The following is a 12315-nucleotide window of genomic DNA, read 5'->3' as shown; positions in this document are numbered from 1 at the left end:
TTTTAAAATGCCATCTTTGTCCTTATGGAGCTAACTGGGTTACTGAACGCACTATTAGACACTGAGAGAAATGCACCAAAAATGGCCTCCAGGACCACAGAGACACAAGACAGGAGCCTGGGAAATCTTAGGGGAGGGACTGGGTATCCTGGCATGTCTCCCTGACAACGGGACACGGATGAGGGACAAAGGAAAAGTGAACAATGGGGGTAAGGACTTAGGAAGCAAGTGCTCACTTCACTGGGAGACACTCAGTCTGGCGGGAGGACCCTCTGCATTCACTAATTTCTGATAGATGTGGTGGAGTTCCAGGAGTGTAGACGATGGAGATGTGCCAACCTGAGTCACCTGTGTGGGCAAGGAAGAGCACTGGGTGGGGAGGGGAGTTAGAGCCTCAGCATACGCCTGGTGGCAGGGGGCATGACGAACACAGGGCTTGAGTGGTGGACCCAACAGAAGGCTCTGGAGGGAGGGAGGAGTCAAAACTGCACAAGGCCTGTGGCTATGAGACAATCTGGTATTTCTCCTCAGTGGAAGCTTCTGCTGTTAGTTTATCTTTTGGTTATCACAACCCAGGCCGGGGGTGGGGGGTGGGGGTGGGGGGTGTTATTGGCATCTACTGGATGAGGCCAGAGACAATGCTCAGTATTCTAAATGCCCAGGGTAATTCTCCACAGAAAAGAATTACTTGACTCAAAATGATAATAAGGCGGAATTGAGAAACTGCCCTAGCAGACTCCACTTTGCTTGCTCTGTTCTGTAAGGAAGAAGTGCTACATGGGTGGTCCCATGCCAGAGGCCAACTGCTGTAGCCTTGGCCCTTTTCTCCCCCAAAGGCCCCTCAGGATGGTAGCAGGGGATCTGGGGAGCCCTTCTTTGGTAGCCCTTAGTCTTGGGTGTTTTTATAAATGGGGGTCTCACCATGTTGCTCAGGTTGGCCTTGAGCTCCGTCCTCCTGTTTTGTTTCCAGTGCCTGGGCTGCAAGCATGCACTACCAGGTCCAGCTCAGAAAACATTCCTTTTAAACTTTTTTAAAAAAAAATATTTTATTTACTATTTTAATTTTATGTGTATGAGTGAATTGCCTGCATGTATGTGAGTGCACCCGTGTTGTGCAATGCCGCAGAGGTCAGAGAGGGCTTTGGATTTCCCTGGAACTGGAGTTAAGGATGGTTTGTAGCCACCATGTGGGTGCTGAGAATCAAACCTGGGTCCTCTGCAAGAGCAGTCAGCACTCTTAACTGCTGAGCCACCATCTCTCCGGCCCCTTAAACTTGTTTTCCCACACTTATTTATTTTTCTGGGGGTAGAGAGCAGGGTGTGATGGTCAGAGGACAACTTGTGGGAGCTGTGGGACATTCTCCCACCCTGTTGAGTCCTGGGATGGAACTCAAGTGGCTGAGCTTGGTGGCAAGCACCATTACTCACTGAGCTACATTCACTCACCCCAAAACCTCACTTTTAAAGTCTGTCAACAAAATGGCAAACATACACATTATCTACAAAACCAGGGATATTAGTCCACTTCCCGTGCTGTGCCTCTCCTAATACAGGTTAATAGTGTCACACACAAGGCTTTGATAATCTAGGATTGCTTAATTGCACTCAAACTTCAGACTTTGGAATATGTCAGAATGAAGCTGAGCCTTTTCTCACATAAAAAGTTACTGGTGATCTAGACAATAAACAGAGAACATGAATCTATTGCTCAAGTAATTTATTTGGTTAGATTTTAAAACTGGTGCACTGGGGCTGGAGAGATGGCTCATCAGTTAAGAACACTGGTTGTTCTTGTAGAAGACCCAGGTTCGAATTCCAGCACCCACATGGCAGCTAACAACTGTAACTCCAGTTCCAGGGAATCCGAGAGCCTCTTCTGTCCTCCGCGGACATTGCACGACATGGGTGCACCTACCTACATGGAGGCAATGCACTCATACACATAAAATAAAAATAGTAAATAAAATATATATTTTTTAAAAAGTGCTGGGATTTTAGATGTGTACCTATGTTATGTGGGTTGTAGATTAAACACACAGTTTCATGCATGCTGGGCAAGCACTCTACCAATTCGACTTCATCCCCAGCCTCCTGCCTCAAAACTTTCAAAAAGGTCTGAAACACAGGATGTCACCCTTTCTGATGGTGAAGGTGACCCCAGTGTGCTCATGAATTCTGTTTCTGTTGCTTCTTTAAGTAAATCCTTTAGTCTGAAGTGTACTTCCCTCCTGGGATCATGGTGGTCTGTGTATGTACATGGTAATAGCTTCTTAAGGTGGCCCAGTTTCTACTCTGAACCCGGGGTTCCTTCTCCTTGCTTTTGAATTAATTCAGTTCCTCTGAGATTTAGTGGCCAGTCTACCCATGTGAGGACTTCCTCATCTCTACCTGGAGGACCCTCAGCCTGGCCCTGCCCCTCCTCCACTCTTTCCAAGCCATCCCATCAACCCAAACTTCTCATGTAGTAGCCATACAACCAATAACTCAATGAATTTCCCCCATTTAGAGGTCACATAATCAATACATTCCAACTGAATTCAATGCTTCTTCTGCAGACGTGGCTCTGTCTTAGAGAAGGGCTGAGATCTTGCCCCACCTTCTTCCCCATGTTCCACAGTGACTTCTTCTGGCTTCATGACCACCTCTCCATCTCCAGCAGCTGTGTCCTAGGCCAAGCCCCTATCATCCTCTGCATGGACCACCAGTGAAAATCTTTAACTGGTCTCTCTACAATCCCTCTTATTTCCCTTCTGTCTCCACAAGGTTTTCAAATTCTATTTAAAAATACAAATCTGCTAGTCACACTCTGGCTCCCCACTGCCCTGTGGCTGAATCTTCACTATGGCCTACTAAACCCCGTTTGTCCATTTGCCTCAGGCCTCTGCCTACCTCACAGCCCCTGTCTCTAACCCAGTCTCCACATCTCAACCACTGTGGACTTGTTTCTGTTTCCAAGCCTCTGGGCTAGGCGTTATTACATGGCTGTTCTTCTGCCCAGAATGCCCCTCCCACTCTCTGTCCCTTCTGTCAGCAAGTCTCTATTCTTCTTTCAACTCTCAGCTCCTGCTGTGCTTCTCAGGGAAGCCTGTCTGATCCTTTGTCAGTTCTCCCACAGCACTCTGTCCAGTTATCGTTTCCCATGGCCAAGGAAAACAGTCACTTCCTCAAATCAGCTACATACATCTGCCTTGCCAGAAGACAAATTCTAGGAGAGCAGAGAGCTTTAGCAGGAGTCCAAAGAGAATAGAAGAGTGAGGCTCTCTGGGTCTGAATTCTGCCTGCCTCTTACCAGCAGCAGAACCTTGGGCACTTTACTTAGCCCCAGTGTTTCCCTTTCACTACTTATAAAATACGAATAATAGTTCCTACTTCAGAGGGTTACAAGGACATGATTATTTGGTTTAAAATAAAGCTGTGCAGTACTTAAAACAGTGTGAGGCACATGTTATGTACTATATATTTGCTAAATCAACAAAAATAATCAACTGATACCTGTTGCTAAAGTACTGCAAAGTACTAGATCTCCAAAGACAAGCATCATTCCCTGACAGGTGGGTGTCTAAGGGTCAGCCAGAACTGGCAATCTATGCTCATAGCCTACTGAATCTCTTTAACTATGGAATTTTTCTGTTTTCAGTTGCTGGGTAATGCCCTCCTCCCCACCAAATCTAATGAGATATGCGCAAATTTAAATTTTTATTAGCTAAGGCAGGAGGATTGCCACAAGTTTGAGGACAGCCTGGCCTACATAGAAAGAACCAGGTCAAGTAGAGAAAGCAACACCATGTTTCTGAAAAAAAATAAAAAACAAGGGCTAGCAAGATGGCTCAGTTGTGTACAGCTCCCGCCGTGCAAGCCTGAGACCTGAATCAGACCCCGGAACCTACATGGGAGGGAACTGATTTCCAAGGCTGCCCCCTGACCTTCTGACCTCCACATGCATGTTATGGCAAACGCATCTCTCCTCTTATCATACACACTCAAAATTAACAAATAAAAATTTAAAAAACAACAAACAACAAAAATAATTTTGAGTAGTGACTTGGTAATAATCCGCCGATGTAAATATGTGAGTTGACACAGCGTTTGTGCCCCAAATAAAGCAGCTTTGTCCCCAAGACTGGACAGTGTTCTAGCTCATCCTCAACTGCTCTGAGGATGCTGGGCCCTCTGTACTGATCACCTGATATCCTCTGGGCCCGCTAAGAGGATGCTGGGCCCTCTGTACTGATCACCTGATATCCTCTGGGCCCGCTAAGAGGATGCTGGGCCCTCTGTACTGATCACCTGATATCCTCTGGGCCCGCTAAGAGGATGCTGGGCCCTCTGTACTGATCACCTGATATCCTCTGGGCCCGCTAAGAGGATGCTGGGCCCTCTGTACTGATCACCTGATATCCTCTGGGCCCGCTAAGAGGATGCTGGGCCCTCTGTACTGATCACCTGATATCCTCTGGGCCCGCTAAGAGGATGCTGGGCCCTCTGTACTGATCACCTGATATCCTCTGGGCCCGCTAAGAGGATGCTGGGCCCTCTGTACTGATCACCACGGAGTCTATGAATATCCTGTCGGTGCCACTTCAGCCAAGGATCTGCTCAAGGCCTGTCCTCAACCTCAGCTGTCTGTGAAAGACCATGAAGCTCCGAGTACAGGATTCACAGAAGCTACTCACTGTATCCACCAACAATAACAAAACCTCACAACCTCTAACATTTTACATATAATTTCATGAGTTGTTTTTGTTTTCTTGAGGCAGGGTCTCACTGGATACCCCAAGTTGGCCTTGGCTCACCATCTTCTGGTTTCTGCTCCCTGAGTGTTGCGATTATAGGAGTGCACCACCATGCCCTACCTGCTGGTCATACAAGTAAGCACCATAACCATGGCCACTTACCTAAGGGCCCTCAGCCTTGTCGACACCAGTTCAGCTTCTCACACCACTACTGGCTAGTGAGATCTCCTTTCACCTTGTACAGAGAGAATGCTGGTCTTCTTGATAATACAGAGGTGGCCACTATGGTGTTGCCTAAAGATCGACAACAGAGTGCATTCCACATGTGCATGCCATTAGCTCCTCCCTTGCTCAGGGTCAGGAGAATCCTATGTTCACCCAGGGAAAGCAAGCCAGGCTTGTGCAGAACTCAATCACCACATGATACCTGGCTGTTAGACCACAGATATGCATGGCTTGGCCAGCTCAGCTTTCTCTACTCAGCAAGACTTGGGGGATGATGTGGGTACTTGTTGGCTCACCTTACTTGATATGGAGTCTATACTAGACACAGCTTCTTCTTCAGAAGTCTATGGCCCTAGGCTAAGAGAACACCATGAAATGAAGTCAAGGCCAGGCATGTACTCCTGGATCAGTGCTAGGGGGGCCCTGCACATGCAGGAAACAAACACCTTACCTGTCTGAGAGCTGTCCTGAAATGAAGGAGCCCAACAGCACACCCAGGAAAAAAAAGGAGATGGCGAGCGGGTTCTTCCAGTCATTCTCGCACACCAGGTCCCACTGCAAGAGGAACAGAGGGGTGCATCACTCGCTCCTTTTCTGAAATGTAAAGCTTCCTGGAAAACGAATGGGTACACCCTGCATCCCTGAGTGCTCTACAGATAGGAGCTGACTAATATCGTCAGTGGCTCACTTGGGCAGCAATGCAGAGAGACCTCTCCCTCCTCATCTTGTCTTTCACAGCTTGGGACCCATGTCTTCCTTCTGTTTTGAGGAGGAGCATTCTACGCAGATACTGACCTTCGGGGAACGAGTCCTGTCATGCTTCTTTCTAAGAATATGGAATACGGCCAGAACCCGTGGCCATGGAAGGGACAAGGTACTGCTGCTCACTGCCCTCAGGCCATTGGAGCAAGGACTGTCCAACAGTGAAAACATCCAGCAAAAGACTGAGGGCAAAGGACCTGGGGTGCTCCATCCAGACCTGCTCCTTCAGCTCTTCTCTGCTCAGGTTCCCACCGGGGCCAAACACCCTTCAGTCCACATGATATCCAGAGCTGAAATCTCTGAAGCCACACACCAACAACATTAAGCCAGGGTATGGCTTAGAACTGTGAACTGGAGTTACTTCTACTCCAGTGCTGACTGGTTCTCCAACCTCACATATGGCCCTGCTATCAAACCACAGAGTGCCTTCATTTCTTATCCTAGACTGCGGTAGGGAACAGGTGTCTGCTTGAGTTCCCAGCACTTACACTGCGAGTCCACCTGCGGTTTCCACGAGTAGGAAAGGTGTGCAGAGAGGAATAAGGTACATGGGAAACAGCTACAACCCTGTCCAATATGGAGCCAGAAGGCAGAAGAAAGTCCAAACAGGAAATCTGGTAGTTCCCAGAAAAATGTTCCTTGGTCAGAGATGGCCCACAGGAGGAGCCTTAGCCGACCTCACATTCATAGCCACCCTCCTGGGAATTCAAACCTTCTTGTCAGTACCAGGCTGTCACCTGCCTTCTAAGAAGCCTGCTTATTCCCCAACAACCAACAGAGAGCAGGGAATGTGCAACTCTTGTAGACAAGAGCCTCCTTTCGAGGCTGGTGACAGGGAAAACAAATCTGCTTCCCAGCTCTGCTGGGCTGTGTCCAGCACCCCTCCGAGGGGATGGGGGGGCAGCTCTCTCTGTCCAGCACCCCTCCGAGGGGATGGGGGGGCAGCTCTCTGTGTCCAGCACCCCTCCGAGGGGATGGGGGGACAGCTCTCTCTGTTCAGCACCCCTCCGAGGGGATGGGGGGGCATCTCTCTCTGTGTCCAGCACCTCTCCGAGGGGTTGGGGGGCAGCTCTCTGTGTCCAGCACCTCTCCAAGGGGATGGGGGGGCAGCTCTCTGTGTCCAGCACCCCTCCGAGGGGATGGGGGGACAGCTCTCTCTGTTCAGCACCCCTCCGAGGGGATGGGGGGGCAGCTCTCTGTGTCCAGCACCTCTCCGAGGGGTTGGGGGGCAGCTCTCTGTGTCCAGCACCCCTCGAAGGGGATGGGGGGGCAGCTCTCTCTGTCCAGCACCCCTCCAAGGGGATGGGGGGGACAGCTCTCTGGCGGGACACAAAGAAGCCCTGCTGCCAACTCAGCCGTGCTGCTGGCTCCACTATGGAATAACATGTACATGGATGGGCTAAGTGGGGTGTCAATTCCCAACCCTAGGAAGAATTAGGGCTATCTGACCCCCAAGTTTAGAAGCCCAGACTAGCGTTGAGCCCACTGAGCCCCAAGACCTTCACTGCCTTGGTGCTGCCAGCATCCAAATTCCTGTCAGGTGGGCGAGTGCTCCTAAGGAGGTCATGGCCCACACATGGCTGCTACGACCAGGACTGGGGGGTGCTGGGGGACACACAGCTGAGGAAATCGATGCCTGCAGCCTCTGGGTTCACTGGAGGCTAAGCTTCCCAGCTATATTGTAACTATTCTGCTCTCAAGAGTGATGGGATGGATATCTTTTGCTGCAACAATGATAAAATGATGGCTAAGGGGCTGGCAGCTGTTATCAACATGTCCATCAGGACAGCTGAGCTGGACAAGAAACCCATGCAGAGGGCTGGGGATGTAACTGAGCTGGAACAGTGCTTCCCTAGCAGGCACAGAACCCTGGATTCAATCCCCAGCACTGCATAGACTGGGTGTGGTGGCGCCCACCTCCATTCTTCTCACTTGGGAGGGAGGTAGAGACATGAGGATCAGAATTTCAAGGTCAACCTGGGCTACATGAAACTGTGTCTCAAAAAAAGGAAAAGAAGACAGAAAGAAGGAAGGAAGGAAGGAAGGAGGGAAGGAAGGAAGGAAGAAAGAAAGAAAGAAAGAAAGAAAAGAAAGAAAGAATTGATACAGGTTACTGCAGTGAGTTCTAGAGTTGTAGATCCCAGTCAGGTCTCTGAAAAACACACTTCTAGGGAGAGTCATATATATAAGCACACTGGGTACCACATGAAATCAGGGCAACTCTATGCAGGCTTAGAGATCTCTCAGGCTTTCATTGCACCTGACTGGCTTAGCCTGTCCTTAGTCTCGGCAAGGGGCTAACTCATTGGAGTCATTATGCCTTAACTCACCACTGACAGTCCATGACAACTCTCAGGGCTTGGCTTACGTTAATACTTCATTCCTAGTGGCTACAGGAAGCAGGTGAGAAGGTCAGGAAGGGTAAGAGGTGTCAGAAACACAGGGTGAGTCCCACCCATTCACTCACCTGTTGACTACCAGACTGCAATAGGCATTTGGACTTGGCCTGAACTCTTCTCAGAAAGGGAGAAATGATAGGCCCCAGAGTCCAGGCTAAGTACCTCTGCTTGGTGTATTTACAGATGAACCCAGAGCTCCTATTCTGAGCTTTTGGCTGCTTAGCTATGACTAAAGCAGCCAGAGAGCAGCTCATCCAGGCCTCTACTTGGCAGGTGGATGGCCACACTGGCTGTGATACAAGCTTCATTCCCCTTAGCTGGAGGTTGTGAAGGCTGGCCCAAACTCGGAAAACATGGGAGCAGCTGTGACCAGGAGTCTACACTTCTTCCTAGCCAGAAATGTGCCTTTCTAGTAGTAAGGGTATCAAGGGGATTACTAACATAGGTCTCAAATCTTCTCAAATGGTACACTTAAATATATGCATTCTTTATCTCATTTATGCTTCGATAAAACAAGCTTTTTAAAAAGAGGGCCATTTACATATTTTTATTTTTATTTATATATATGTATGTCTATCTGGGTGTATGTCACCTGTGTGCAGGTGCCCTTAGAGGCCAGAAGAGGACATCAGATCCCCTGGAGCTAAGAGTTATAGGTGGTTGTGAGTATTGATATGGGTGCTGGGAACCAAACACAGTCCTCTGGAAGAGTAGCAAGTGCTCTTAACTGCCAAGCCCCTCTACAGCCTCTCCTTCTTTTTTTCTTTTTAAAGCGGGAGCTGGATCTGAAGTCAGGTCTTCATGCTTGTGCAGCAAGTGCTCTTATCCACTGAGCCATCTCTCCAGCCCAGATTACATCTCATGGCCTCATACATAATCAGTACTGCTTTTCAATGTATGGGAAGAAGGGTGGGGTGGACCACCCCTGGGACTAAATGTTCTTATCTATGAATGGCTGGAAGGGAAAAGCGATAGGATCTGTGCTTGAAAGGTGAAAGTCTTTCCTGACATGTACCTAGTGTGATGATCAAGCAGTATTACTTGCTCCTGAAGGCCAAGTAGTCCTTAACATTTTGTTCTGCTTCCTACCTCTGTAATACCAGCACTAAGGAGCCCGAGGCAGGAGGATTCCCTGAGGCCAGTCTAAGCAACATAGCAAGACCTGGTTTCAAAAAATAAAATTGAAAGAAATGAATAGTAGAGTCTTGCTCCAGGACTGTTAAGAAATAGCAGTAGGTGGCATTTGCTACCACACCCCTGTAATGCCTAGCAGTGTCCTGAGCAGAGGAATGGTTCAGGAACATGGGTGAGTAGGTAAACGGCTAAAAGGGCACCAGCTTTCAACATCATCATATCCTTCCGACTTAGGCCTTTGGGCCGAGTTGCCCAAAGTCCAGATGAACCCCGCACTTCTGTCTTAGAATAAATTCTCTTTCTCTATGACCCCTGGCTTTGTCCATGACCCCTGACCCAGGGTGATGGTTCTGAGCAAGAGAAGGGCTGAGTCAGACTGGTCCCAGCAGGTTGTATCTACTAAGGCTATGCATGTAGAGGGGCCCTCAGGAACCAGCAGGTGGCTACTTTGGTTTGCCATGCAGCTGCAAATGCATAGATGAAGGTCTGTGTTTTCTGAGGGGGGGTGAACACTGGCAGAACAGTGAGGCCCAGCTCTGCCTCCCATGGTGCTGGGGCTTTTCACCTAGGCAGGTTGCGGGTAACAGTGGGAACCTTCCCATTTCTCAAGATTATTTAGGCCTGAGACAAGATGGATGGAAAAGCTAGCCCAGAACAACAAAGTGAGTTGGAGCCTTGCCATGCCTAGGCAAGAGACTTTTGGAAAGCAGAGACGGGGGTGGGGGTGGGGCAGGACAATGCAGAGGCCTGTCAGGCTTCAGTTCAAGGAGCTTAATACACATGAACCAGAGGCATAAAGAAAACTTTCTGCCTATGGGCTGGGCTGAGTCACCTCGAAACCAAAGAACAGATGGCCTAGCAACCTGAGAAATCATCCAGGTGACCAGAAGAAGGGACAGTGTTGAACCCAGAAGCACAGCAAGGTGGACAGGATGATTCCCAGGCATCCTAGAGATGAAAGGAGCCACAGGAACGGCCAACCTACAGGAATGAGGCTCACCAAACTATTCCTGGCACACGGGCACACCAAGCTCTCTGACCTCACAAGAAGGCCCCCTTGTTTCTTGCCAGACTCAGTGCTGGTTCCAGATGCACTCGATGCCAAGCTGCAGTCAGGGGGCTGGGGAATCACATGTTCCTTAAGCTATTCTACAAGTTCTCCTCTGTTTATCAGACTTTCCATTTCGTTTAGTTCTTAAACCTTTTTAAATAGCAAGGCTCGTAAATTATTCATTCAATAAAAAAAAAATTCCTGAGTGGAAAATTCTCCTGCATCCAGCATTGTGTCAAGATAAAGGGGAATGCAAAGATCTAATCTACTGCAAAGTTTAGTACTATAGGTATGTAATTTAACTTGAAAAAGAAAAAAAAAAAATCAAACAGGAGAGGTTCCAGTTTTCTGTTAAAAAAAGAAAAAAGGCCAGGTGTGGTGGCGTCTATCTTTGATTTGGGCCAGAGGGCAGGCTTGGATACATTTAGCAGGCATAGGACCAGCTGCAGTGGTCAGCAGGCCAGGTCTGGGTTGAAAGAAAATGGGCCTTAGAAAAAGCCATTAGGATGGTGAACAACAGTGGCTGTTCTTCGGAGAGGAACAAGTAGCTTTGTGCCTCAAGGCAGGTATTCCAACAACCCTAAACAAAGGGCTAAGTAAAGCATTAAACTTGCCTCCCGCAAAGACAATCTGACAGTAGGTGAAAGGGCACATAGCTCTTACGAAACTGCTAAGACAGCTCAATAACTTCTAATGGTAAAAAACAGACACAGTGACAGTGGCAGCAACAGTAGGTTTGAAGAGTCTGGATGCTTCCTGTGGCCTCAGAGAGCTCACGGGGGTGCCACTCTAGGCAAAAAGCAGGACAGAGACAGCGACCACTCGAGCTAGGACTAGAATTAAGCTGTTCTAGGACTTGAGTTCAGCTGTTAAGGTCACCTTCCGCACAGTGACAGTGGCAGCAACAGTAGGTTTGAAGAGTCTGGATGCTTCCTGTGGCCTCAGAGAGCTCACGGGGGTGCCACTCTAGGCAAAAAGCAGGACAGAGACAGCGACCACTAGAGCTAGGACTAGAGTTAAGCTGTTCTAGGACTTGAGTTCAGCTGTTAAGGTCACCTTCCACTGCTTCGGATTTCAACCACTCCCTTTCTTGGGCAGCCAAGAGCAGGATTTGAAGGACTGGTGTGTCACCCTGGGATCAGGAGACCGATCCCAGTTCCCGAGTGCTTTCACAAGAAGGTATGAACAAGACTCACCCCTGAGTCTGGAGCCCAGGATGTAGGACAACTGAGAAGCCCCTTTCTCTGTGGCCTCCTGGGCCAAAAGCAGAGAGTGATGCTTGGCACTGGTATGATGTCACTACATAAAAAACTTCAAAGGAGCTCAGGTTACATGCCTACTTATTTATTTATGTAGAAAAGCACAGGTGCTCCGGAACAGCCAACTTCCTAACATTCGGAGAAAACACATACATGCAGTGAGTCTCCTGGAAATCGCTACCCTTGAACAATACCAACCCTCCGCAGCAGTATACAGGGCCTGAGGAGCCCCTGTAAGGAGGCGGCACAGTACCGGCCTCCAGCAGGCTGAGATGCCACCCCAGGACTGGCTTCTCCCTCTCACTCCTTTCTGTCCATCCTCCTCTTCCCAGTTCTTGCTGTTGCACCTGGATCTGATGGCTAGACTCACTGAGAGACTTCCTCCTCTGGGAAGTCTTCCTAACCCCAACACTCGGTGAACCTGCAGCCCGATGCCTACCAAGGAAGACTTTTCACTTCTGCTTACTCAGTACTGTTGAGGCGCCAGGAAATTACTGTTGATGCCTAAGTCCCCAGTACACATCCACATGTCGATTAAACATCATGTCACATGCCCAGTAGGGTGACTGCAGGTATACCTTGGGACAAAGACGCCCATAAGGAAAGTTCAAGGGGCTGAGGAGTTAGGTTTCCAACTACAAATGAAAGTTAGATGCCTTAACCAAACTTCACCAGTGATCTTGTCTTAGAATACTCTAGAAAATACTCCAGTCATCCTGAATAGATCTTCCGACGCACTTAACAATCCATCA

At 48.8% G+C, this 12315-nt stretch overlaps 1 protein-coding gene across 1 annotated transcript in view; it reads right to left on the bottom strand.

Annotated features, from left to right (window-relative positions):
- LOC103747044 (solute carrier family 22 member 5) overlaps positions 1-5515 on the bottom strand; it is a 23004-nt gene extending 17489 nt beyond the window's left edge. The window contains exon 1 of the mRNA XM_029554196.1: positions 5410-5515. The gene's annotated coding sequence lies outside the window, so the exon portion shown is untranslated. The remainder of the gene's footprint in view (positions 1-5409) is intronic.
- Positions 5516-12315: the final 6800 nt, after the last annotated feature.

This window comes from Nannospalax galili, unplaced genomic scaffold (assembly GCF_000622305.1).
Source record: "Nannospalax galili isolate Female #2095 unplaced genomic scaffold, S.galili_v1.0 scaffold424, whole genome shotgun sequence".
NCBI classification, from domain to species: Eukaryota; Metazoa; Chordata; class Mammalia; order Rodentia; family Spalacidae; genus Nannospalax; species Nannospalax galili.
The sequence above is the reverse complement of the archived record's forward strand: the minus strand, read 5'-3'. Positions and strand labels throughout refer to the sequence as shown.